The following is a 23812-nucleotide window of genomic DNA, read 5'->3' on the forward strand; positions in this document are numbered from 1 at the left end:
GTGAATCGGTGGAATTCTCTGCCACAGAAGACAGTGGAGGCCAATTCACTGGATGTTTTCAAGAGAAAGTTAGATATAGCTGTTAGGGCTAACGGAATCCAGAGACATGGAGAAAAATCAGGAACAGGGTACTGATTTCGGATGAGCAGCCAAGAACATATTGAATGGCAGTGCTGGGTCGGAGGGCTGAATGGCCTACTCATGCGCTTATTTTCTATGTTTCTATATTTCTAAATCACTGACGTGGTAACGTGCATAAAGATCATAAGGCCAAATTTAAAATGTTTTATCCTAATGCAATCTATTTTTCATTACTCACATGTTTGTTTCATTTTGTATTTTTATTTTTTTCTGAGGGAGGTACAGAATGCAAAACACAGATTTCCAAAGACAGAAATAACTTGAAACCTTTGGAGACTATCCAGGATATTAAGTAGGTTTTTTTTAGCACATCAAAATTGTACTCTATAGAACCAATGATGTCTGTTTAATGGAGGTAACGATGGCCACTTGTGCCATATTAACCACTTGTAAAACTGAGATGACAGATTCCTAATTTTCTGGGCTCAGCTTATCTTATTCACTACTTGTTGCACAGCTTCATTGTTGGATACTCGCGAAATGAAGAAAATCACAATTTAGCTGAGAGTTAAAAGATTCATAGATTTGTAAATAGGTATAACAGCCTCATAGGCCCAACTCATTCATGCTAACCAAGATGTCTATCTACACCAATCTCAGTTGTCTGTATTTGGCTTGTATGGCACAAAACGTTTCTTATCCACATACCTGTCCAAATGTCTTTCAAATGTTATAATTACACCTGGCCCTACCATCTCTACTGGCAGCTTGTTCCATATACCCACTACCCTGTACGAAAAAACTGTCCCTCAGTTCCACTTTAATTATTTCTCCTCTCACCTGAAACATGTGCCCTCTAGTTTTAGACCCCCCCTAGAAAAAATCTGTGATTATCTGTGGTTATTATTAATAATCTCAACATTTTAGAAACCTCCTTAAATTACCCCCTCCAGTATCTCTCACTCCATGGTAAAACAGTCGCAGCCTATCCAATCTCTCTTTAAAACGCAAGCGCACCAGTTCAGGCAACATCCTTGTGAATCTTTTCTATACCCTCCCTATGTTAATCACATCCATCCTATAAACAGGCTGATCAGAACTGCACATAATACTCCAACTGCATTCTAACCATCGTTTTGTTTAACTATAACATGACATCCCAACTCATCTACTTAATTCCACAGCTGATTAATGTCAGCATGCCTCATGCAGCCTTCCCCACCCACCTACCGGTGTCACACGATTCATTGGGATGCTTGAACCAAAACTGGGTAATAGCTTTGGAAAGCTTAAATGCATTTCACTCCTTTCACCAAATTCCCAAGACACTCCAAGTTGTTTTGGATGCTCCAACAGCCATTGGCCTGATTCCATAAAAAGTTGATGAAACAAGTAAGCTTTTAGATGAAAGGAAAATACATTACAAAAATACTAATTTCATATAGGGAGGGACATACTGAATATGTGCATACTCACCTTAACATAGAAACATAGAAATTAGGTGCAGGAGTAGGCCATTCGGCCCTTCGAGCCTGCACCACCATTCCATATGATCATGGCTGATCATCCAACTCAGTATCCCGTACCTGCCTTCTCTCCATACCCTCTGATCCCCTTAGCCACAAGGGCCACATCTAACTCCCTCTTAAATATAGCCAATGAACTGGCCTCGACTACCCTCTGCGGCAGAGAGTTCCAGAGATTCCCCACTCTCTGTGTGAAAAAAGTTCTTCTCATCTCGGTTTTAAAGGATTTCCCCCTTATCCTTAAGCTGTGACCCCTTGTCCTGGACTTCCCCAACATCGGGTTGCAATCTTCCTGCATCTAGCCTGTCCAACCCCTTAAGAATTTTGTAAGTTTCTATAAGATCTCCCCTCAATCTCCTAAATTCTAGAAAGTATAAACCAAGTCTACCCAGTCTTTCTTCATAAGACTTCATAAGACTTAGCTCCCCATTCTTGCCATTCCCTGACAACTAACATCAGGGATGTTGGGATGAATGTTTATTAGGATCACATTCTTTAAAAACAAATTAAAAGCAGTAAATAATGTCATTTATGTTTAAGGGGAATTAAAGGATCCAGAAGCCCGGGTTGGATAGAAATGTCAAGATGAATAAATCCAAGGCAGACACAAAATGCTGGAGTAACTCAGCAAGGACAGGCAGCATCTCTGGAGAGAAGGAATGGATGACGTTTCGGGACGAGACCCTTCTTCAGACTGATGTCAGGGGAGTTGGCGGTACAGAGATAAAATGTAGTCGGAGACAGTAAGACTGGTGGGAGAATTGGGAAGGGGGAGGGGATGGAGAGAGAGGGAAAGCAAGGGCTACTTGAAGAAGGGTCTCGACCCGAAACATCACCCATTCCTTCTTTCCAGAGATGCTGCCTGTCCCGCTGAGTTATACCAGCTTTTTGTGCCTATCTAAGGGCTGCTTGAACTTAGGGAAGTCAATGTTCATACCGCTGGAGAGCAAGCTACCCAAGTGAAATATGAGGTGATGTTCATCCAATTTGTGCTGGGCCTCTCTCTGACAATGGAGGAGGCCCAGGGCAGAAAGGTCAGTGTTTGAATGGGAGGGGGAGTTAAAGTGTTGAGCAACTGGGAGATCAGGTAGGTTTAGGCAGACCGAGCGGAGGTGTTCAACGAAATGATCGCCGAGCCTGCGCTTGGTCTCACCAATATACAGGAGTCCACACCTGGAACAGCGGATACGGTAGATGAGGTTGTAGGAGGTGCAAGTGAACCTCTGCCTCACCTGAAAAGACTGTGGGGTCCTAGGACGGAGTCAAGGGGGGGGGGGGGGGGGGGGGGGGGGGGGGTATAGGGACAGGTGTTGCATCGCCTGCGTTTGCAAGGGAAAGTACCTGGTGGTTTGGATGGGAAGGGACGAGTTGACCAGGGAGTTGCGGAGGGAATGGTCTCTTCGGAAAGCGGAAAGGGGTGTAGATGGGAAGATGCGGTTAGTAGTGGGATCCCGTTGGAGGTGGTGAAAATGTCAGAGGATTATGTACTGTATGCGATGGCTGATGGAGTGTAAGGTGACGACAAGGGGGACTCTGTCTTTGTTATGAATGGGGACAGGGCGAGCAAGAGCAGAGCTGCTGGATATCAAAGAGACCCTAGTGAGTGCCTCATCTATAATGGAAGTGGTGAACCCCCGTTCCCCAAAGAATGAGGACATCTCCGATGACCTGGTAAGGAACACCTCATCCTGGGCGCCGAGGTGGCGTAGATGGAGGAATTGGGAGTAGGGATGGAGTCTTTACAGGAAGCAGGGTGGGAAGAAGTGTAGTCTAGATAGCTGTGGGAGTCAGTGGGTTTGTAATAGATGCCAGTCAATAGTCTGTCTCCTGACATGGAACCGGTGAGATCTAGAAACGGTAGGGAAATGGTGTAGATGGTCCAAGTGGATTTGAGCGCAGGATGGAATATCCTGATGAATAAATCCATGTTGACAGTTCTCAAAACTGAGTAAAGACATTACTTTTAGTGTTTACTTACTTAATCATTTTAAAAGAATAAACTTATTGGAACAAACAGTCACTTGCTTCAAACGGTTGATATCCCCTTCTGATATTTATTACATATTATATCTGAAATTGGGTAGCATATCTAGATTTATTGATCAACAGACACCTTTTGTGAATACAAGTTTGGGGATAGTTATTGGCTTAATGGCCAAAAAATAATTTGGTTTTTAACTTACAGTAGTTTCTAGTTTATCTACACATCAATAAATCTGTTAACATATTATTTTTGGGCCAGATAATGTTTTTGTTGTTAGGGTATATTACTTTACCTGCAGGAAGAGAGTGGCCTCTGTCAAATAAGTTGCGAGGTTTTAAACAAATATATACAGACAGACAATTAATTATTCTGGAGTCACTGCCCACTTGCCTGCATCTGCAATTGAAAAACAGTCAATCCCAACTCACTCATCTCATACTTGCTACCAGTATTTCTCCATGAATGAGACTGCCACTGACTATACAAGAATCATTTTGTGTCAGCAGGTATTTCAACCCACAGCCTGGAGAAGAATTGCATTCCATACCAGAGCAATAATATCAGAGGCTGGAAAGGAGAACAAATAAGGCAACATCATGGAGCAAAGGAAAGGAACCAGGGTGACAGCAAATTAAACTCTTTTGTGATGATAAATGCATGTATAAATAACTAAATAGTGAAATGTAGCAACAGCAACATTATGTATCCTTAATGCTGGCCTAGCCAGGGATGCTGATATTTGAAGAATCATTAAAAAAAATAACCATCCTGGCCTATGTTACTCTGTGTCCAAGATGGCTGTCGGAAGGGAGAGTGGACGCTGGCACGCTTTAGCTGCCGCTGCTCTCTCTTCACATTGTGTTTTTTGATTTTTTTGTCTTTGGAGCGATTTCTGTTTTTAATTTGTGTATTGGTGATGTCCTTATTATTTATTTTACTCCGACTATATGTTTTTTCTCTTTTGTTAATTTCTGTAAGGTGTCCTTGAGACTTTGAAAGGCGCCCGCAAATAAAATGTATTATTATTATTATTATCATCTATATTTCAGGATTTTCAAATAATGGCCAAAACTATCAGCATTTCTTCGCATTAACTGCCAGCAAGAATGTCATTGTTGCATACTCATGTAATAACCTGGAAGTCCCTACTTCCTGGTAGAATGGCTGCAGGGAATTGAGGCAAGGTTTGGTTAATTTACAGTTATATTTTAATTTAATATACTTCAAATGTTTGAATTGTTTTTCAGTGTCTTAGGGCATAATTAAAGGTTGTTCTAATTTATTTAACAATTATTGAACAACTTTACAATTTTAAAAACATGAATACTATGTTTATAGATGTAAGATACAGCCAGATATCAGACTTTCCCCCCAACTTTTTTGAGGGAGTGGGTTTGTTCGAGCAGCCACCGAACACCCCCTCACTATGGGACCTAGGTGCTGTCTGGTTTACATTGAGTTTTAGACCATTATTGTTTGTACTTGTATACTCAGTAAGATGTAACTAGATGGGTGCTAATGTTGGCTAACAGCTTCAAGGGGTGGAATGTAATGTAAGAGTTAAACAGACTATGTCAGCTAAAATGGAGTTGTCAGCTAAATTAGCAGCACCACATTTCAAACCCTGCTTAGGAAAACCAGTAGATGTTTTCGAAGAATGCTTAGGCTAACTCGAAGGGACCAGTAGATCACGAGGTTAGTTGGCTTTGAGAGATTTGCACGAGACATCTTTTGCTATTGCTCATCAATGACTCAACAAGTTTGGGAACATTCGGAGTACAAAAGAACAGGGGAAGCTGCCCATGCCCATGATGCTTCCATCCGATCTCAGTGTCACCAACCTTAATAGAAATCTTGATGAATTTCTGTCACAGGGAATAATTTCACAAAAGTTTATATTAGAAATGAGACCAAAATCATTAGTAATGTGGCCTGACAACAACAGGTTATTGCGTAACTTTACATATTCCATTTATGATCGGGGGCGGGGGTGGGTGGGGACAAGAAAGGGAAAAGGAGGAGTAGCCAGAAATGCGTTTCCCATCCTTTTCCCTTTCTTGTCCCCACCCACCCCCGCCCCCGATCAGTCTGAAGAAGGGTTTCGGCCCGAAAAGCTCCATAGATGCTGCTGTTCTATTCATGTTCTTAGCATGTGGAAAAAGTTCCATGTTCTTAGCATGTAAAACCAAGATATTGTACATTTCCTCATCAGTTTTCTGTAATACCTTTGGACAGATAAAGCTCCTTGAAATTCATCTGACAGGACCAATTGTGTTTCTACCATTAACACAAATGACCATATAGTATTGTGTTCCATTCTGGGTACCATGTTATAGGAAAGGTGTTGTCAAGCTGCAAAAGGTACAGAAAAGATTTACTGGGATGTTGCCAGTGCTGGAGGGTCTGAGCTATAGGGAGATGCTTAGCAGGCTGGGACTCTATTCCTTGGAGCGCAGGAGGATGGGGTTGATCTTATTGAGGTGTATAAAATTATGAGAGGAATAGATCGGGTAGATGCACAGTCTCCTTCCCAGAGTAGGTGAATCGAGGACCAGAGGACATAGGTTTAAGGTGAAGGAGAAAATATTTAATAGGAATCTGAGGGGTAACCTTTTCACACATAGGGTGGTGGGTGTATGGAACAAACTGTCAGAGGAGGTAATTGTGGCTGGGACTATCCCAACATTTAACAAACAGTTAGACAGGTATGGACTAAATGCGGGCAGGTGGGACTAGGGTAGCTGGGACACGGTGTTTCCACACTGTGTCGCAATGTGACTCTGTGATTCTATGACTAACTTTTGTTCCGGTTAGTTTCCTGTAGAAACAGTCGTGCAGCCTGGGGAAAGGATACTCTGCCTGATATAAGCATTTCACATTAACTGTACCAGTTCACTCCGTTCCATGTCGAGCATTCACAGTAGATATTCTCTATTATTCTATCACAAGCGATATTCTATAAAACATGACATGTGGCAAAACAGAAAAATATGCTGACATTTCCTCTTTTCTTGCTGATATTTATACATGTCCTCAATCAGGTTCATTCTTACAAACAAATTAAAATCCACATGTGAAGAAAGCTTGCTGTCTTTATAGTGTAGGGAAATGAAGACAATTTGTCTAATAATCTTAGTTTTCATATTGTGAAGAAAGTGAAATAATGTGCCCCATATTGAAATATATGGTTCCATAAGGTTAATTGCATAGGTACTAATTCTGGTGTTCTACTTAAGAATATAATTCACCATAGGCAGCCTCAGATATGCTCCATTTTTGTCCTGTGATCCAATCTTCTCAGGCATCCTCTAATTTTCATAAAGCTTTGAGTAATGTCATCAGTTTTAGATGGCCATGCACTGAATAATCTACTCTGTATTCTCAAGACCTTAATTTTCCTGGAACATTTTTGTTCAAATATTTTCAATAAGTGAATCTACTTAAACAAAGGTTTTATTTTGGAGGGAAAAAAGTATTCATAATTCACAACCCATTACATACTTCAGTATCTTGCCTTTAAATTGGCCTGTGTTTAAGATAAACCAATAAACCAAATGAATGGGCAAGTTAGAAAACTTTCTGAGGAAGGGTCCTGATTCAAACGTCACCTTTCCACATCCTCCAAATATGTTGCCTATTCCGCTGACTTACTCCAGCAGTTTCTTATTGAAAACCAAAATCTGCAGTTCCCTAGGAAACTTTCTTTGCACCATCACAATTTATCTTAGCCAACCATAGTATTTCTTTACCCTACACCACCACATCCTTCCATTTTGTTATGGATAGTGCCTTTCAATAAGAGTAGGAGCCAGTTGCAATGTCAAGACCTCTCGCACTTTCTGCCAAATGCCCACTTTTGTTATGCCTGAGCAAATGATCATGGGGGTATCACAACTTAACTCAATCCTGTCCTCGCCAAAGTTCCTAGCAGTCGGTTTCTTCGGCCTTTATTTCCCTCTGCCTTCCTCAAAGTGGAGAAACTAAAGCCTACAACTGCATCTCCTTTCTCACTTCAGTTAGTAAATCACGTGTTGAGATCTTTACGATCTAAGACCAGCAAAAATCAGCAGTTGATAGGCATATGTTACAGCTGTGAATCTTCTGCCCTGCAATAGCAGGTAATAGCTAATCGCTGAAACTCAAGAGACCCTGTTCAAAATTTCAATGTACCATAAAACTTTTCATCATTCACGCCAAGTTGCAATCACTGTCAGTGATTCACAGTAAATGTGATGCTCACCACAGAATATTTGTTATGGCAAGCAATTACACTTTTTAAAAAGGTAATTGTAGACTATCAAAGATTTTTATTTTTTTCTTGTAACCTTTTTGCCCTGTGGTTTTATTGTTACACTGTATATCTGTAATGTTCCAGGTAATAGCTTTCCATGGTGCAAATACTGTCCGGAATCATTTCCACACAGACAGTGCATGTTGCTAACATTACAAGCACAGAAGCATGGCGATAACAGGCTGAGTTTACAGAATTAGACTCACTCCACAAACTTCAAAGCAATTTTCAGAATTGCCACTAACATAAATCACCTTTACAGTTTAGGAAAATAATCATCAACAAAATGAACAACATATCACTTTTGAGGTTAACCCTCCGATTAAAAACATTTATTGAGTTAAAATCCCAAGTAAGTTAAATGTTACTGTATAATATCATTAAAAAGCGAACACCATGTCTCTTTTTTGAATTCTATATGAAAAATTGAAGATCTTGCTTCTGGTAGTAAAGACTAACTAAACCTTATGTACAAATCTAGTTAAATATTTACAAGAAACAATACGGGCAGGCACACTCTCAATTCAGCCAAGGGGATGTTTTTATAAAAAATTAGTCCAACAATGTTTACATAAAATATCAGAAGCCACTTCAAGTGAAATTACGGCAAAATTGTGAAATTAAGCTTCCACTATGGAATAATAGCCACTGAAAGCAAATCCTTTTGTACACATATACTGCCTGCAAATGGATTCAAAATATGCTAATCTGTTCTCACTTTCACTCCATTCATTTCCACTTAAATGCCCTGAAGGATTAGTTCTGATTTATCAGACATTAAAAACACCACAAACAATTTCTTCTGTACATAAATGTGACCATTTTTATTTTTTATTTCTTGAGCAGGTACAATGGAAGATGCCCTGTGCGTCCTCAATGCACTCTCACAGAGGTTGACAGCTGCTACATACATATTTTTCCATTTTAACGCCTTTAGATGATCAAAGCATCAGCTTAATGTAATCAGCTCAAACCCATTTACTAGTGAGCCAACTGCTGAGCTTGGGGATAATTTTTCTCCACAGCCATATCTTTTCTGGAACAGGTGCTATAATAGTAAATTAATTAGTCTTATGAGATGCACCTTGTCCTTCTTCCCACAGGCTGTCTCCCCTCAGGTCAAACTCTACAGGCAAATGCCATCTGGGCTGGGTTCCCCCAGAGAAACTATCAAAGCTGCCAGGCTGCAAACCACAGAGCAATTTTTAGATAATAATTAACCTTATTACCTCTGATTTAAAACCTTTAGAGCGCCAACATGTTTGGGACAGCTAATAAATTTGATAGTGGCATTTAGCACTACAAATAAAACATGAATAATGTACACCTTCCAGAATTGATTAGCTTTTGACAGTAGTCTAGTTCAAAATTGCTCTTTAATTTAGAACGAGATATAAATCAGGGTCAAGTGTATAATCTAATGAAATCTGATGGATTATGAAAAACAAAATCATTGAAACGCCTGTAGTTACATAGAAGGTCTTCACCAGAGCTGGAAAATTTCAAAAATTTGTCTTTCGGGTTAATTAGTTCACCATCAGTCACTACAGCCCTTTATGGTCCCATATTTTCAAAATTGTATTAATAATTGCTCATTATCCGATCAGTACATTGGTTAATCAACCAAGGGAAATAATCATTGCACACTAAGTGTGTAAGCAGATTGATGTAACACTGAAATTTTAGGAAACCACGAATGAGAAATGTAAAAGCTCCATGTTCAACATCACTGACACAACAAATATCACTGAGCCTTGGGTCTACATAACACTTTCATATCGTCTCCACGGCACACAAAATCCCTAATTGTTATTACTTACAGGACAAATGGAAAGATCCCAAAGGCCTCATTAGGGTTGTGAGTAAAGTATTCAAAGTCTAGTCTGTTGAACGTATGTTTCAATATGAAGAGCTTATTCAACAGTACATCCCAAACCAACAATCACTACCACCAAGGAAACAGTTGCAGCAGGCACATGGGAAAAGCAATACCTATTAGAACACTCTTACTAGACTATAGTGGGAGCATGTCTAAACATCTGACTGCAGTGCTTCACCACCACTTTTCAGAAGCACCTGGTGAGCAATAAACCATGGCCTTGCCACCAATGTCATTTTTTAAATTAAAATTCTAAGAACGGAATCACACAGATTAGATCAAACATATTAGATATTTTAATTGGTAACAATTTTAATTTAAAGAATTGTGCAGTTTCTAATGTTGAAGACCATGTTTGTAGATTTATATCACTGTTTGGTAACTGGCCATTTTTCTTTACTTTCCACACGTTTAGTATTTGACTGAACATTCATTAAAGTGCAGCCTTGAGCTATGTTCTCAACACGTCGGTTTTTATATTTTCACCATTATTTCCTGATCTTGGCTGTGATTTTGGAAGAAACACAAAGCAGACTGAAGGACACAAATGTGAGCTCGATCCTGTTTGTCCCTTGAAATCCTCCTCAACTGGTTGAATGTAACCTCTTCCAGATCAAACTGTTTATTCATTAGTGATAGAGAAAACTGATTGTCCACATTCTCTTAGTTGAATCTTGAAGAACAAAGATTATTTATTATTTAAATCATGACTGAGAGAACACTCATAGTGTGGAAACACACTATAAAGCTAAAATAACATTTGAAAACTGAACTATTCAGAAAAGCTAATGTTGACTAATAAGCCCAGTCAGAAGAATGTCACACATTCCTTCTCTCCAGAGATGCTGCCTGTCCCGCTGAGTTACTCCAGCATTTTGTATCCATCTACAGTTCCTTCCTCCACAAGTTAATGTGATGTTGACTAGCAATATATTATTGATTCTGGTAATACAGAGGTATTAAATTATTTTCTTATTATGCTCATGTTTTCTTATCACAGCAATATCTAAAAAAACCCAGCTCTGCTCTCTTTGTAGTTCCCTTTGTAGTATAATCATTCCATTATTGATTGATGTACCTCAAAATGTCTTGCCTACCTGTAATCTTCATAACGATTTGCTGATGTGCTTTCAACACTGACCATATACTAGTTTTAATTACAGTCTAAATCCATGCACAACAAAATATTCAGGTGGTGACTGTGTCAATAAGCTTCAGTTCAAATTTATGATCAACCTTTTTTGTAATCTGTGATGATGGTTATCTTAAAAAGACTGATAAATGTCTTCCAAATCATCAAATCAAAAACCTGTTGGGTTCTGAAGGACACGGTGGACTGCTTTGTTAGTTTAATTTGGTTAACTTTATCAAAGACTCAGTTTTCATTATACCATTTACAGCGAGGGTTTAAGATTCAATTTCTATACACAGTAGAATGTTATATCATGCCTCCTTCACTTCAATGAAAGCAGTTCATTATCTCTATTTTTGCAGTGTGTACTGCAAACTGCCTAAGGGTCTAAGGGAAACCCCTGTTTTCAGGTCTCATGGGCCCCAGGATCAGCCTTCCGCAAATATTAGGATTTGATAGAGTAGAAGCTGTGCTTCCAGCAGATGGTTTTGAATGTTCTGTTAACAGTGGCATTGATTACTTGAAACAGAGAACCCTGTTAAATTGACAGCTCCACTGGGACTGAGCTGAAGTGCTTCCTAACCTTTGGAACTCACGCTGGGGTGTAAAATACACAGCTTCCAGCTCCCAGTGCATAACGTAACAATCCGCAAACCTTTACAAACTCATCAATTCCACAGAATTAACCTTTAACCTGGAAAGAACAATACATGCCCATACGTGGCATTGGCACCACAAATCATGTTGTCATGCAGTTTACAATGCATTATGTCACAATTATTCAAGTAATGAAAAATGACTAATTTGATGAAAAACAGGGGAACAAGCATTTGCTCTATATGTTATTTGTATGGCAGGCTAAAGGTTAAATAAGAAACCTATAAAGTGTTAATGTGAGCTGCAGGCAATAAACTGCCACCTGCTGATGCACGGAAGCAGCATTAGTGAGCTGTCTGTTCTCATTTAGCCATTTTAGAATGTAATCATACATTATTAGCAGCAGAATAGACAAGCTGGGTGGCTATTCATTTTGACCTACAAAATGCTTTTCTAACTGAACCTGAACCTGCTTAAGACACAATTTCGGGAATAAAAAGTAAAATTACTTCCTGCTTTCCGAAAAATCACAGTTTGTCTTGAGAAATCCAACTTGGGCCCCAAATCTAATGTATTAAAAATATGAATGATTGTTGGGATATTTCTTACACTTTGGCACAGTAAATGTTGTATTTCTAACCGTTTTTGGAAAATAAACCTTCCAAGCAGTAAAGTAATTATTTGAAGTTGCTTTGTATAACTTGCAATAAGACAGCAATTTGGTTAAACTTAATAAAGCCTTGTGTTAATAGTTATTTTAAAAGGGCTAGTAAATGCATGTATGATGGATGCAGATGTAAAATGTTTAACATACAATGCCCACTGTTTTGCATCAATTACTTGCAACCCAGCAGCATTATGGGTAGAGATATTGCCCTAAAGCAAACAGTTATCATTAAAGGAGTATTTTTGACACTTGTATGTTCAAATCCCTTTAAAGATGATTTTTTGTACCCTGCATAACTAAATGCTGCATTTGTCGACAGTGTTCAGAACAACGGCAAAAGGGTGGTTCCTACCTTTGTGCTTGTCACACGCTTCATCTTCATTCCTGCAGGTGTTAAATACATGCTGACAACTCTGTGTGTGTTACTGTTCTTCACTGTTGCCATTAACTTATAATTAGGCACTTACAATAGCTTAAAAATAAAATTATAATGCATTAGAAATGCAAAACCATTCTACTTCATTTCACTAGCCTGATCTGAACTAATCGATGCATTGCCACCTGAAATGTTTAAGCAGCTAACTGCTATGTTCTTCCTCTACCAAGGAGGAAAGGTCTTCTCACAGCTTTAAGTCACACCACTAAATTGTAGCCACAAAAGAAAAGACAAATTAGCTTTTTGTAAGTTAACAAAAATATTTTTTCTATTTGAATGTCATCTTCTCTCCACGCCATGTAATGCGAGCTGTGTTCCAGGGCTTTGTTATGTGACAATTTGAGGAAATGTTCTATAATGACTTCCCTGTGAAACAACATAGCAACCAGAAATTTCAAATGAATGCTGTCAACATTATCCTCCTTGCTTTATTTTAGAGGTCACCTTTTAAACTCTTCATATTAAAATATTACATGATATGCAACTTTTTTAGAGTAGATGAGAACAAATTAAATAACCAGTGGACAATACATTTTCTAATTGCAGTTTCACTGTATCTTAATTGATACACGTGACAATAAACAGACCTTTGAAACGCTTTGAAGTTATTTTTTTTAAGAAGGGTGTTTAAAAAGGGATTACCATATCCTCATTCTTCCTTATGCTATAGAGGGAGACCATTCATCCCATCAAGTCTATGGCAGCTCTGGGAACATTCATATCAGTCATCTTCCCCTACACATTTCCCTGTAGCTTAATTTAGTTTTTTTAGTTTAGAGGTAAAGCGTAAACACAGGCCCTTTGGCCCATCGAGTCTGCACCGCCCAGCGATCCACACACATTAACACTATCCTATGCATATTAGGCAATTTGCACATACCAAGCCAATTAACCTACAAATCTGTACGTCTTTGGAGTGTGGGAGGAAACCGAAGGTCTTAGAGAAAACCCACGAGGTCACGGAGAGAAAGTAAAATCTCCTTACAGACAGCACCCGTAGTCGGGATCGAACCCGGGTCTCTGGCGCTGTAAGGCAGCAACCCTACTGCTGCGCCACCATGCTGTTTCTCATACATCAACAACTCCCCCCTAATTTATCTGACAGTCAACTAAATTAGGAGTAATTTACAGTCACTGATAAACCTATCAACAGGTGCATCTTTGGGATGTGGGAGGAAACCAGAGCACCTGGGCAAAATCCACATGGTCACAGGTAGAATATGCACACTCCACACAGACACAAGTTCAGGACTGTACTTGGGTTGCTGGAGCTGTGCAACACTTGAATAATACATTTACCTTCATGTGTTAAGTGAATTAATTACAGATCAATTGAGACCAAGAGAGATTTAATTGCCCTGATGAAACATGTCTCATTAAACATTAATATTACTTGAACTACACTGACCAATAACTTACTGCTTTACTTAGATTTATTTACTATGTCGATAATACACTCATAATTCTCCCAATGGATCAGCAAGTTTAATAAGACCAGAATCATATACTTCATCTGTGCCGTGGCACAAGATCTCCCCCAAGGCAGTGCTGCTTGTTAGGGAAGTGAAAATTTAACCTGTTCTAGTTCACGATCGCTGATCTGAAACCTTGATTGGAGGTTCAGATGTATGAAAATAATAATGAGAATAAAACCAAGTGGATTATAGTTCGAAGGAGTGATCTGAACTGATCTGCTCACTGGGTGGATCACGTGAGCTGCAAGATGCTTTTGCTGCACTTTAGTATCCATGTAGTCCAATTATTCAGCTTTATACAGCCACAGGTTTGAGGTGATAATCTGTTTGGCACCTCATTTTAGCCGTGTCTGCAGCTGATCTTCCAATGCATCAGTGTTGCTTCTTGGCTTTAATGGAACAGGTAGAGTGAAAGATTTGCTGTGTTATGTGATGCTTGATGTGATAGAATACAGTTTGGTTGCTGATGTTCCACACTGCCTCAATATGGTCCAGTTTTGAATTTCTGAATCAATTCCTTTTATTCAGATTGCGATACCCACAACATGATGGGGGGTTGTTCAGAGTGAAAATGAACAATGGTCACTCCTAAGAGGCTTGTCATGGCCAGATGTATCGGCAATGAGGCCTTTTGGCCATGCATTGCTTTGCTCAAGATAGAAACATAGAAAATAGGTGCAGGATTAGGCCATTAGGCCCTTCGAGCCTGCACCGCCATTCAATATGATCATGGCTGATCATCCAACTCAGTATCCTGTACCTGCCTTATCTCCATACCCCCTGATAACTTTAGCCCCAAGGGCCACATCTAATTCCCTCTTAAATATAGCCAATGAACTGGCCTCAACTACCTTCTGTGGCAGAGAATTCCACCGATTCACCACTCTCTGTGTGAAAAATGTTTTTCTCATCTCGGTCCTAAAAGATTTCCCCCTTATCCTTAAACTGTGACCCCTTGTTCTGGACTTCCCCAACATCGGGAACAATCTTCCTCCATCTAACCTGTCCAACCCCTTAAGAATTTTGTAAGTTTCTATAAGATCCCCCCAGTCTTTCTTCATATGAAAGTCCTGCCATCCCAGGAATCAGTCTGGTGAACCTTCTCTGTACTCCCTCTATGGCAAGAACATCAGTTGTACCCCCATTCAGCAGCACGTTCTTCAGCACTCAGTCAACTGAGTCTGTGCTGAGGGAAAGTTGATCATCTGGTATTTTCGTACCCCAAGCTTCAACTAATGCTTGGAGCTCATGTTGTCGACCTCCCTGTGGTGAGCCCTGTCAACTGACCTCAGTCAGGCGAACGACAACAAACAGAGACAGCAGCAGCGCCGCAGCTTGGCGCCAACCCGGAGCATGCGCCCTATTTAGGGCGGGCACCTACGGATGTCGAATCGGATGGCATCACCCTGCTGCAGACTTCTGCTGCCTCAAACGCAAGAAGAAGAAGAACTAAGACTTGGAGTAAAGACTGAGATCTTCCAGAATCACTTCCTTTCACCTCCCTAATAAGAAGCACTGCCTTAGCTGAGACCATTTTCAATGGAACAGATGAGATTCTGCATCCAGTGATGAATGGAGGGCAAATAGCCAACTAAAGAAAGGACATTTCCTGTATACCCCCAAACTCAACAATGGCAAATCTTAACATTTCATTTCAAAGGACACGGAGGAAGCCTTTCCACACGTTCAGTCTCTGAGTGAATATTCTGTGTTGTTGTCCTTTTGAGGGCTCCATTGTCACACAATTCAGTCATTAGCCAATTACATCATCAGTGGATGTGTTAGTAATCATCTTCCAAAGAGCTACAGATTTAATAATGGTTCCCACAGACATGGGGGGAACAAATATAATCTCATTGTTTAAGAATGGAAGGAGAGAGAAAATAGCGTCAATTCTATTTGCATTAGTTGTAGGAAAATTGCTAGCATTTATTGTTAATGTAGTGATAACAGGGCATTTAGAGCATAATAATTAGATCAGGTGACGTCAACATAAATTTATGAAAAGGAAATTATATTGGACAAAGCTATAAAGGGTTATTACAGAATGCAACTGGTAGGACTGACAAGATGGTGCGGTGCATGCACTCTCTCAAAGGCCCTTGATAATGTGTAACACTCATGGTTATTTTAGTACATGGGTTGGGAATGATAAACTATCATGAACTAATGGTTTGTTTATGGTTGAAAAAATATAGTAGGATTAAATGGGTCATTTTCAAGTTAGGATCCCAGCTATTCACAATCTACATCAATGGTTATATATTTAGATGTTGATACAAAGCTTAGGAGTGGGTGGAGTACAGGCAGCAGTGAAGAGAGGATGCAGAGAGACTTCAGTGGATTATAGGTAGGGTACATGAATAGGCAAGGGCATGATAGATGGAACACATTCTCATGGTCATCCACATTGGTAGAAGAAATAGAAAGGTTACGTTTTAAACAGTGAGAAAATAGAGATTCACAAAATGCTGAGGTAACTCAGCGGATCAGGCAGCATCGCTGGAAGACTTTTAGGATAGGTGACATTTAGGGTCAGGTCCCTTCCTCAGTCTGATTGTATAGAGAGGAGAAAGATGGAAGAGCCAAGCTGGACAGGGCAGGACAAATTCTGGCAGGTGATCTCAGTGGATGCAATTCAGAGGGGGATTCGATTGGCAGATGGTTGAAAAAAGGATGCAATAAGGAGATAAAAATGGAAGCAAGAAGAATGAATATGGGTGGAAGTGGACAAGGGGGAAGGGGGAAGGGGAAAGGGAAAAATGGATGTGCATTCTGAGAGATCACAGGAAAGAGAAGGGGAAAGGCAGGGGAGAGGAAAAAAGTTGGGCATTTGCAGGCTGGTGACCTAAAAGTGGAAAATTCAATGTTCATACCATTGGGTTGCAAGCTACCATTTTAACATAGAAACATAGAAAATAGGTGCAGGAGTAGGCCATTCGGCCCTTCAAGCCTGCACCACCATTCAATATGATCATGGCTGATCATCCAACTCAGTATCCTGTACCTGTCTTCTCTCCATATCTCCTGATCCCTTTAGCCACAAGGGCCACATCTAACTCCCTCTTAAATATAGCCAATGAACTGGCCTCAACTACCTTCTGTGGCAGAGAATTCCAGAGATTCACCACTCTCTGTGTGAAAAATGTTTTCCTCATCTCGGTCCTAAAAGATTTCCCCCTTATCCTTAAACTGTGACCCCTTGTTCTGGACTCCCCAACATCGGGAACAATCTTCCTGCATCTAGCCTCCAAAGATGCTGCCTGACCTGCTGAGTTACTCCAGCACTTTGTGTGTTTTTTTGTAAAACAGCTGCAGTTCCTTGTGTCTAGAATATAAAGGGCGATGCTGTTCAGGGAATTCTAGGTATCCTTGTTTTCGAATCACTAATATCAATTGCCTTTATTGCAAGATTTGAGTACGTATAAAGATTTGTTTTACTGCTGTTATTTTGGGTCCTGCTGAAATCATACTGAGGATAGAGGTTAAATATCCTAAGTAAGAAACTATGTACCTGGGATGAAGGAAGTACAAGAAGTATTTACCAAACTGATTTCTGGAATTGGACATTTCCCAATGAAGTCAGAATAAGCAGACTGGACCCATGTTCTCCAAGGTTTAGAGGTCACAGGAATGATCCCAAGGCAGATGGAAGGAAGATATTTTCCATTGTGGAATGTTCAGAATTGATGGGCAGGGTCTCAAGGTAAGGAATTAGTCATTCAGGGCAGCAATGAGCAGAAATTTCTTCACCAGTGGGTTATGAATAATTGCATCATTCCACGCAAGACATCTGTACAGGCTGAATCACCAAGTACTTGCTAGACACAGATCAGTATATTTTTGGATATTAATGGAATCAAGGGTTATGGTTACTGCGGAAAAGTGACTGTGAGATAAAAGGTCAGCCAAACTTTTATTGAATGGAGAAATAAACGGAGATTGATGAATGGTCTAATCTTACTTCTATTTTTTTATGTTTTTATGTTCACCATACTTTTAATAAATGGCTGACAGCATTGGATATGGCAACAATTATAGAAACATAGAAAATAGGTGCAGGAGTAGGCCATTTGGCCCTTCGAGCTTGCACCGCCATTCAATATGATCATGGCTGATCATCCAATTCTTAATAGACATGACAGGATAGATGAGGAACTGTTATTTTCCATGAATGAGGTGCACATTATTAGGGGTTCATAAGTGATAGGAGCAGAATTAGGTCATTCGGCCCATCTACTTCACCATTCAATCATGGCTCACCTATCTTTCCCACTCAATCCCATTCATAGAAACACAGACATAGAAAATAGGTGCAGGAGTAGGCTATTCAGCCCTTCGAGCCTGCACCACCATTCAATATGATCATGGCTGATCATCCAACTCGGTATCCCGTACCTGCCTTTTCTCCATACCCCCTGATCCCCTTAGCCACAAGGGCCACATCTAACTCCCACTTAAATATAGCCAATGAACTGGCCACAGCTACCTTCCGTGGCAGAGAATTCCAGAGATTCACCACTCTCTGTGTGAAAAATGTTTTCCTCATCTCGGTCCTAAAAGATTTCCCCTTTATCCTTAAACTGTGACCCTCTTGTTCTGGACCAGATAACACCCCAGTTATGATGCTGAGGACCCATGCTGTGGAATCACCTGCACATTTACCAAACTGTTTCTCAAAGGCTATAAAACAAGAACAAAGTGATGCAGTAAATCAGCAACGCAATATAATTAATTTACCATCAATTGTCAAGAAAATTATATGTGCTGTTGTCAAGTGTCCTATCAAGCAGTTACGCTCATTTTGTGTTCCACCTGAGGAATCCACAATTATATTCTCAGCTCTGCAGCTCATTCCAAGATTCTCCCACCATAAACATAAACTGGAGCAGACATATATACCCCATGACTGGGTGTCCTCCAGCAAGTGACTCACTTCTTCATACCTCAAAACCACTTCGCTGGAACTAAAACTAAACTAAAAGAAAATGCTTTGATGTAGGAAGCACAACTCCACAAGAGTACGATGGAATATTTTCCATCTGGAGTATTGCCACCCCAAAAACACTCAAAGTGTTCAACAACATTCAAGTGAAAGCCCATTTGATTGCAACCTCGTTAATAACTCAAATGTCCATTCTCACCAGCACAATTAAGACATGGCTACAGTGCAATCCATATACAATTGCAATGTACAATCCATCAAAGCTTCTTATGCAGCACTCCTCAAACCCATAAACATTGCCATCTGAAAGGCCAAGGAACACACGTGGATGAGAATCATTGACAGGTTTCCTTCCCAAGTTCCATAGTGAAAGTAGATCATTGTTTCTTCGTGACAGTTAGGTCATAATGATGACCAATAACACCTAACATTGTGCAGCTGGTCAAAATGGAAGCTCAACAATAATTTCTCAGAGACATGCAATAAGTGGAGGTCCCATTGTAAAGCAAAAATCCACATGTAAACATTACAGACCTAACAGTCTGCTACTAATCACTAAAACTTCAGACTTGAATACTAGTCAGTTTCTTCCTGTGGAACTACATCTTCATAATGTAACAAGGGGAAATACAGACAGATACAAAAAAAATGCAGCTAATTAAAAGTATACTTCAATTTGACTTTAACATTTTGCAAAAAAATAAAATGTGAGATGAAGTTCCGGTGCCATCTGGGCCTATCTAGTTGATATTCCATCTACCAGCCTACATCACCACTGCACAATGACTGAAGAGTGAACTATGTACAAAATACACTGCTGTTACGTATGCAGGATGGGCTACAGCTCACACAGGATATGCCCACAGTTTGTCAATTTCAGTGATATCTAGCATTGGATCTAAATCATAGAACTACATATAAAACAGCACTGGTAGTACACTCACCAAGATTGGTTCAAGGTGATGTCTGACCTCTACCTTTTCATTTCAAATAGGGACAGACAATAAACGCTGGTCTTGCCAGTGATACCCAGATTCTGAAAAATAAATAAATGAGGTATTAAAGGTTCCATTTAGTGAACTATCATGACAAAGTTGTCAAGACTATAGTAGAATAAACAATGCTAGAGTTGTGCTAATCTAGAACACCATAACATTGAATTAATCTGACATTTCAGAAGGTGTAAAATTTGGATGGAGAATGGTCCAATGAAGTATCCCGAAACATGGAGTCACAAGATCAGAAAATTTTGGAATGGATTACGCTTCTGTATAAAAATCCGACAGCACGAACTCTCACAAACCAAACATTCTCATCTCCTTTTAATTTGTTCAGGGGAACAAGATGACTGCTTGTTCCCTAGATGACTGCCCCCTATCAGCAGTAATATTTGCCCTTGCTATAGAACCTCTTGCTCAGAGTATTAGATTAGATCCCCGTATTCATGGATATGACACCAAAGAGACTACAAATAAAATATCTTTGTACGCAAATGATATCCTCCTGTATATAACGGAACCTCAAACCACTATTCTAGCGATACTGGAAAAAATTAACCTGTTTGGTACATTTTCAGGCTACAGTATTAACTGGAATAAAAGTAGACTGTTGACATCAGTTAGGTAAGACTTTCCCTACATGGAGTGAATTAGGAATACCATCCCCTCAGATACAGTGGAGATTTTTCCTTTCAGAGCAACAACAGGTAAATTTACCTATCTAGGGATTGAGGTTACAAAGCATTACTCTTCCCTTCTACAGGCCAATTTCCTTCCCTCATTAGAAAACCTAAAAAGCAACATCCAATTCTGGAAAACTCTTCCAATTTCCTTACTCAGAAGAGTGAATACCATTAGAATGATCTTCTTACCCCAGCTACTATATCTAATTCAGAACATTCCTATTTCTCTTACAAAAATATTTTTTAAGAGATTAGATTCGATAATAATACCTTTCTTGTGGAATTTCAAAACTCATAGGATAAACAAAAATCAGCTCTACAAATCAAAAACTAAGGGCGGGCTTGCTCTTCCAAATTTCAGATTATATTACTGGGCCTCCGCCATCAAGTCCTTTGCTTTCTGGCTTGACACCTTAAACATCCCTCTGAATTGGCTAAAAATAGAACAAGAAGATTGTCACCCATACTCAATAAGTACCATCCGACTAGCTCCTACTTCAATTGATCAATCATATTATGGATTTAATCCTGTTATACACAATTTGATACGTATATGGAAGCAAATCAAAACTCATTTTGAACCTCAACCCAAATCTCTCGCTTTGCCCATAGCAACCAACCCCACATTCAAACCATCCATTTTAGATAAGACTTTCTCTACATGGAGTGAATTAGGAATCCACAGTGTCAGAGACCTATATATCGATGGTACGTTTGCCAACTTTACACAGCTACGAAAGAAATTTGAACTCCCAAATAGTAACTTCTTCAGATACAAATCAGGGATTATATACGAAAGCATATGTCGGGATTTGAAGTTGAGGCAGTCTCAAATAGATGACTGCCTCATAACATCACCAGATAAAGACAAATTCATCTCCTATATGTATGATGTCCTTCTATCAATAACCTCTCCATCCTCTAGCAAGTATAAGATCAATTAGGAAAAAGACATAAATGTGAAAATACCAGATGAAATATGGGAGGAAAGCCTCAAACTTATACATAGGTGCTCAAACAATGCTAGACACTGCCTCATACAGTTCAAAATTATATGTAGACTTCACTATTCCAAGGCAAAAATACACAGTATATATCCAAATGTTTCTCCTACGTGATAAATGTCACTCCTCAGATGCTACTCTTTTTCATAACTTTGTATCGTGCCTTAAACTCACCTTTTTTGGTCTGATATATTGAAGAATATCTCAGATATTCTTAACATCCCATTAAACCCAGAGCCCTTATTAATCATCTTTGGGTTATCTGAAACATCAAGACAACTCATAACTGCTCAACGACAATTCCTCTCCTACTGTCTCATTACGGCAAAGAAACTACTGCTCATGTCATGGAAAAAAACAACAGCTCCCAATTCCAGAATGTGGCTTCATGACTTGACCAGTACATAACATTTAGAAATAATAAGATAGGTTCTAAAGGGTAGATTCAACCAATTTAATAGAATCTGGCAACCATTTCTTACACAGAAGAATATTGACACATAACACAAACCTATCTACACTCTAAATTATCCATTTTAATGAAATTATGAGTAAGGGATAGAAGACCAGAGAGTTAGAAGCTTTAGAAACAAGAGTCTTCACAAAGCATTGTTGTATTGAACTGCTCCCTATGTACTGTAGTCACCTTCTGCACTTTACTTATGTATGTATTTATTGATTTTTATTCCCCACCCCTCATTACTTATTTATTGATTTGTTTATTTATGTTGATTTTATAAACATTGACGTCCATATTGTTTGTATAATACTCAAATGCTCTGTTTTTATATGTGCATTTGGATATGGCAACATAATCTGTACCCGTTTTTTGATGGCTCAATAAAATGTCTTAAATTTTTTTTTTTTAATTGCAGAGCACAGAAACAGCCCTTCTGCCCTACTTATCCATGCCGTCTGTGAGGCCTATCTACTTTAATCCCATTTGCCTGCTTTAGCTCGATAACCTTCTACTCTCCAGTTCAAGCACCTGTCCATCACAGGTATTGACCTCCCCACCAAAGGGATTGACTGAAGTCACTGCATGAAAGAGGCAGACAACATCATCAAAGACCCACATCACTCTGGCCACGATCTCATTTCACTCCTACCATTGAAACCCATAGTACCCGGTTCAAGAATAGCTTCTTTCCAAAAAACCATCGGGCTCTTGAACACTACACAACACCAACCTCAACTTTGAACTTTTATACAGTGTCTTTAGTTGTAATAAGGACTTTGACATTTTTGCATTGGTATTACAGTTATTAACTTATTGTTTAATATATGTTATCCATGTGTATTGTGTTTACAGGCCTGTTATGCTGCTGCAAGTAAGAATTTCATTGTTCTGTTGTCAGTGTATATGACAAACACTCTTGACTCTTGACTCCTGTCTACTCAGTCTATGTCAGTTTCTTCAGTAAATTTAAAATTCTGCATGTCCACAGCTACTTTTTGATATATCATAGAACTGACATTCGATTACTTTTCTACAAGTTAACTCCATTTTGTAATTTCAGTGATAATTCTGCCAAGTACAAGATTACATTTTAAAAGTAGCAATATAAAAGATATATCCACTAAATATGCAAGGATACAATTATTGTTTAAAGTTCAATACCACAGCTATTTGTACAAGATCATCTCCTGTCTGAGGAATGTATTAATTGGATCAAAATAGTACCTTACACCAATACACTTCAAAACTTAAAAACAGTGGCTGTTTTCTTTTGTTCAATCAAATAGACTCTACAATTGTAGATATTAAATAAAATTCATGCATTTTTATTATAAAACAAAATACAAGTAGAAGCCAAATTTACTGCAAGTATTAATATTTCTGAACATACTAATAGATGCTGTTAAATAAACTTTGAAGATTTCTGGGGAGTACTAATCTTACAAAAGATGGAAACAAAGATGGTTTGAAAGGTCTCGACCCAAAGTGTCACCTATTCCCTTTCTCCACAGATGCTCCCTGACCCGCTGAGTTACTCCAGTTTTTTGTGTCTATCTTCGGTGAAAACCAGCATCTGCAGTTTGTTCCTACACAAGGAAACAAACGTATTGGTTTCAGATTCCCCATTCTGAATAATTAAAAAATGACCTGTATA

At 39.2% G+C, this 23812-nt stretch overlaps 1 long non-coding RNA gene across 1 annotated transcript in view; it reads right to left on the reverse strand.

Annotated features, from left to right (window-relative positions):
• LOC129703203 (uncharacterized) overlaps nucleotides 1–20556 on the reverse strand; it is a 105667-nt gene extending 85111 nt beyond the window's left edge. The window contains exons 1-2 of the long non-coding RNA XR_008724523.1: nucleotides 19958–20556; nucleotides 12510–12541 (exon numbers count right to left, since the gene is read on the reverse strand). This is a non-coding gene — a long non-coding RNA (uncharacterized LOC129703203). The remainder of the gene's footprint in view (nucleotides 1–12509; nucleotides 12542–19957) is intronic.
• Nucleotides 20557–23812: the final 3256 nt, after the last annotated feature.

Source organism: Leucoraja erinacea, chromosome 14, assembly GCF_028641065.1.
Source record: "Leucoraja erinacea ecotype New England chromosome 14, Leri_hhj_1, whole genome shotgun sequence".
Classification (NCBI taxonomy): domain Eukaryota; kingdom Metazoa; phylum Chordata; class Chondrichthyes; order Rajiformes; family Rajidae; genus Leucoraja; species Leucoraja erinaceus.